A 6,103-nucleotide genomic window follows, 5' to 3' on the forward strand; every position below is an offset into this window, starting at 1 on the left:
CTCAAGTGTTTCTTTTATTTTGGCACTTACCTGTGTATCTTAATAGGCTGCTGTGACAATGTACAGTAGTTGAAGCTTTTTTTATTTGATGTGACAGGTTTAATAGAGGTTAATCAGGGACAACAAATCAGAAGGCTCGTGAATGTTTTCCACGGCTATTTCAGGCACTTGTCAGAGCCTGTTATTGTGATATATGCAGAAGTGAGATGTGATATTTAAACAATAAGGCACAGTGGGGTGTGATATATGGCCAATATACCACGGCTAAGTGCTGTTCTTTTGCATGACGCAACGTGGAGTGCCTGGACACAGCCCTTAGCCATGGTATATTGGCCATATACTACAAATCCCCGAGGTGATATTATAAACTGGTTACCAACATAATTAGAGCAGTAAAAACAAATGTTTTGTCATACCTGTGGTATACGGTCTGATATATCATAGCTGTCAGCCAATCAGCATTCAGGGCTCGAACCACCCAGTTTATAATATGCAGCAAAACACTGACATTCATAGTTCCAGTAGGATAGTAAAGTTGTCCTCAACTTTAATGATTGGTATATCTGAAGTATTTATAGGCCCAATGTTCTGGAGCCGGTATTCTATGTGGCTTGAGCTTCTTGTGATCTTGTCTCCCCCCCGGCCTCCCTCTCCAGATAATAAAACATGTAGTTATGACAACGGGGACAGGCATGTCCCTCCTGTCACCAGTAATATGCCACATAACTGTTCAACTTCTCCTCCAGACATTCCACATGCTTCCCCTGGCCTATACTGTACATGAGTTGTGTGCAAAATGGCAGCCTATTTATAGTGCACTACTTTTGACCAGGGCGTTGGTCAAAAGTAGTGCACTAGGCTACATCCACGCAATAAGGACCGAGAGGGTGTGGTGTATGGCCAATACCTCGCCTAAGGGCTGTTGTTAGGCGTAATGGGAAGCCCTGGTATGTCAAGAACAGCGCAGCGATACTCCAGATACAGCAGTAAAGAAGTATTTTTATGTCGTCCCGGCTGGAATGCTGTTTTTAGACAGACTACCCGTTTTATGAATAGGGAATGGGGTACCATATTAGATGTGCTCATGATCTGTCTTTTTGGAGTTCAAAAGCATACTCTTATAGTATTTATAAGGAATTTATTATACATTTTATGAGACCATATTTATTATTAGACAGTCAATTGTTGGCATGTCATAAAGTTTCAAGGGATTGGAGGAAATATGGCAGTCAGACACATGAAAACATATCAGTCGCCACAATGCCACTCTGAATCAATCCCCACAATGTGTATAACGTAGCTGTATACTGTAGTGTTTATAGGCCTGTACTGTTGTTTTTGCCGAGGGCTCAGAGCATATACTGGATGGGAACTACAGGGTTCTCATTGGTCATCGAGCTGATACCCCCTCTCGGATGGAAAAGAGGTACGAGGGACAGGAACAGGGGTACAGAAGGGACAACAATGTCCGAGGGGGGTGGAGGCAAATGTTCTGTCATCACTCCCTCAGTGATCCCCAGCAGGTGGGCTGGCTATTTCTGCAGCAACCTGACACACACACACACACACACACACACACACACACACACAGCTATCTGAGACATTCTCAACATGCACTTCTGCTGTCGTTATGATTTCGGATAGGTACTGACGACTCAATATGTTGCCCTGTACGTGCCTCCGTAATGTGCTTACGCTTGTAAATCTGATCACCGCAGCCATAACCTGTTCTGTTCATGAGTCCTAGGCTTATTGTCACCTGTGTTTTTGTCATTTGCCTGTTATAAGATGATGCTCTCCTAAGGGGTATACTACGAAGCAGAATCAATGAGCTAACTTACCAGTTGCCTTAGCATTCTGAAATACATTTGGACAAGTTTGAAATGGACATGGTCTAATTAATTCAACAACCAATTAGCTTGAATTCGAAAATAATTCGTTATTTCAGGTTGTTTATCAAATTTAGCTGGCTAACTCATTGATCCTGCTTTGTAGTATACCCCCCTGGTTCATGTCCAGCCCCGCCCAGAATAAACTTTCTACAGATACTCTGAAACAGTTTGTCAAAAATATTTGATCCAATGCTTTGGTGGCAGGTAGCCTAGAGGTTAGAGCGTTGGGTCAGTAACTGAACGGTTTCAATATGTGAGCTGAGCAAGGCGCTTAACTCTAATTTGCTCCAAGGGTGCTGTACTACTGAACCTGTAAAACAACACATTTCACTGCACCTATCTGGTGTATGTGACAATATGTTTTTATTTTTAACATATCGAGATTCCAGAAGGGCACCAAACCTTTATCTGGCTTGGGAATCATCTAAGAACACAACAACCTTTATATAGGACGTGATGTGACCTGTTAAAGCCAAAGTCTGCCTTTTGACAGTGAGCAAACAACTGGCAACAACTGCTCTGTCTTTAGTGAACAGCTGACGTAGGTTGAGCCCAACATCATGCCAGGTTATTCTCTGTCCAGGAGGGTGGCTAACCTTGATACTAGGGGGGGGGGGGGGGGGGGGGGGGGGCAGAGATGGCACATACCCCTGTATGCCTCAGTACCCCCCCTCACTAAATATATCTCTCTGTCCATATCCCCGCAGCGAGCAGGCTAACCAGGCTAACCAGGCTGTCAAATCCCATAGTTCAGTTCAGTCAAATTCCCTCACGGAACTGGTGGTCTTCTACACAGATCTGGCTCTGTCAAGATGCTTAAAAAAAATAGATTTCACCATATGTAGGCCTTAAAGGAACCCTTTTTGACCCTTTTTGAAATGTTCACCTAAAATGACATACCCAAATCTACCTGCCTGTAGCTCAGGACCTGTAGCAAGGATATTCATATTCTTGATACCATTTGAAAGGAAACACTTTGAAGTTTGTGAAAATGTGAAATTAATGTAGGAGAATATAACACATTAGATCTGGTAAAAGATAATACAAACAAAAAACATGCGATTTCTATATTATATTTTTTTTCATCATCTTTGAAATGCAAGAGAAAGGCCATTAAATCACATAGGAGTTTAAGCGCAATTTAGATTTTGGCCACCAGATTGCAGCAGTGTATGTGCAACGTTTCAGACTGATCCAATGAAGCATTGCATTATTGCACAGAATTTTGTATCAAGTCTAGCCAAATGTGCCGAATTGGTCAATTGATACATTTTCAAGGACATAAGTATAGACAACTTACAAAAATTATATGGTAATACAAATGTTGAGTTTACACACTCCCAGGAATGTCAAAAAATGATGGATAATTAGCTTCCCTACAGAAAAGACGCTAACCTGTGGGGCCAGACACAACAGGGGTTCAAACTGTAGGACCCAAATCCTACATTTGAATATAAAAATTATTTTCTCAAGCAAAACTACGCTACATTTTATCTCTGGGACCCTCAAGATGACAAATCAGAGCAACATTACTGAATGCGAGTACATTATTTACTGTGATAAAAGTTTTGTTGTTGTGCACTCTCCTCAAACAATAGGATGGTATTTTTTCACTGTAATAACTACCTTAAATTGGACATTTCAGTTAGTTAGATTGTCCTGTCAATCAGAAAAATCGGCCTTTGTTTGTACCAAGAGGGGTGTGGCAGAAGGCATCATCACCATTAGTATCCCAATCAATCAAAGAAAAAGATGAGGCAAGCCAACCTGCTGTCATTAAATAGAATATGCCACAGGGGGCAGCACAAGACTGTGCTAAAGGCACCCGTTCACAGCAGGGAGCGACGAGGCGCATTCTCAGCAGCACAAGAAGCACTTTGTTCCAGAGATAGGGTGGGTTGCAAAGGGAGAGAGAAGAGGAGGGATCAGCCTGGTCTCATAGACTAGACGTAACATAGTACATTTACATCCGGGACACTCAAATTAGTATGATATGCTATGTTTAGTATGGTTACATAAGACAGAAGGTTACATAAGGCAAAAACAGAAGTAGGTTGGTCGGGGTTGATGGGTTGGCATATAACGTGAACGTCTAGCAACTCAAAGGTTGCATTTTAGATCATTAGCAACTTTGCAACTATTACTACTTTTTAGGTCATTTGTACATGTAGGTAGGGGTGAAGTGACTATGCATAGATAATAAACAGCGAATAGCAGCAGTGTACAAAACAAATGGAGGGGGGGGGGGGGGGTGTTAATATTTGTGGAAGCACCTTTGACAGCCATTACAGCTGTGAATCATTTTCATTAAGATTCTACCAACTTTGCACAACTCTTAGGGCAACATATATCCATAATTTTTTAAAACATTTCTCAGGCTCAGTAAATTTGGTTGGGGATCATTGATGGACAGCAATTATTTAAACCTTGTCTCAGATTTCTTAAGCAGATTTAAGTCAGGACTGAGATTAGACCACTCAGGAACACTTAGCACCTCTTGAAAAGCCATTCTGGTGTATATTTTGAATAAAAATGTGTGTAATTGTTAATCAAATGGCTACCCGGACAATTTGCATTGTCCCCACCCCACTCCCGCTGCTGCTCCTCTCTGTTTATTATCCATGCCTAGTCACTTTACCTTTACCTCTATTAACTCAATTACCTCGACTAACCAGTGCCCCCACATATTGACTCTGGTTTTATTTTATTGTTGCTCCTAATTATTTGTTATATTTCCATTTTTTTCTTAAATGTTGATGCCAAAGACACACGAGAATGGCTTCCCAAGAGGTGTTAAGTGGCAGCAGGTAGCCTAGTAGTTAGAGGGGTGGCAGGTAGCCTAGTAGTTAGAGGGGTGGCAGGTAGCCTAGTGGTTAGAGGGGTGGCAGGTAGCCTAGTGGTTAGAGCGTTGGACCAATAACTGAAAGGTTGCTGGATCTAATCACTGAGCTAATAAGTAAAAAAAATGTGTTGTTCTGGCCCTGAAGAAGGCAGTTAACCCACCGTTCCCTGCTAGGCCATCATTGTAAAGAAGAATTTGTTCTTAACTGACTTGCCTAGCTAAATTTAAAGAAATGCAGTGTTCCTGAGTGGTCTAGACTCAGTATTGACTTGAAACTCAGAGACAGGGTCTGAATATTGCTGTCAATCAAATATTCCCTTCCAAATTTAGCTTGAGCAATGTTTTTCAAAATATATGTTGCCCTAAGAGTTATGCAAAGTTGGTAGAATCTTATTCCAAATGATTCACAGCTGTAATGGCTGCCAAACGTGCTTCCTTCAAGTATTACAGTTTTTCCTTGGATGCTTGAACACATCTGTCCCAACAGAATTCCCTTTTTTAAAACAATAACACTAGCCCCAAATTGAAACACGTTGGCCAAAATGACACATTTCATTTGCAAAATGCATTAAGACTCTCAAAACATTAAATATGACAAAATCAGCTACCTCCATCAAAACATACAACTTGTTAATTAAAAGTTATTTCAATCAATCATTACACGATGGCCCAATAAATACTAACTACAACTATCAATATACCTAACATGGTCAACCCTCTTGTATATGTTTGTGCCATTTGTTGATACTATAATTATAGTATGCACCATTAAAGGCAAGTAAACATATTAGCACAGCATGGGTTGTACTATTTTTTCCTAAAATGATTGTACCAAAGATGTCCCATACAGAAAGAATATCAGTCAAGAGCATGAATATCCAGAATCAAAAGTCTTTATTTGACCTTTTTCCCCTTTGACCTGAGAGCTGAACTATTTTCCTCTGCGGGCCCCGCTACCTCTCCTTTGTCCTTGTCCTTGGTCCATTCTTGCAAACAGCAACTCAGAAGTGACCACTCTTATGCATGAATAAGAATTGATTGCTGAATGAAAAATTGTACAAAGAAGTTTTGTGCAGAAGAGGTTCACAATCATGGGAGTCATTTGTATCAGCTGTGACCAAATGTTTTGATTTGGTTTGTTATGATTTACTCAATTGAGTTTTTATCTTTTATGGAGAATAGTGTTTACTGTTTTGCCTACCATTTGTGTTGTGTTTGAAAGCAATGAGAAATGACTTAGTTTTGTACAAAGTAATATTTCTTTGCTCATTAGGTTATGTTGGAGATCAAGTGGACCCGGTTTCATTAAAAGTGTGTTACTAATCGAGAAGAACTGTCACTGTTTTTTTCTTAATTTTTTAAAATGTGC

Source organism: Oncorhynchus mykiss, chromosome 15 (genome assembly GCF_057628025.1).
Source record: "Oncorhynchus mykiss isolate SJ-2025 chromosome 15, ASM5762802v1, whole genome shotgun sequence".
Taxonomy (NCBI): Eukaryota; Metazoa; Chordata; class Actinopteri; order Salmoniformes; family Salmonidae; genus Oncorhynchus; species Oncorhynchus mykiss.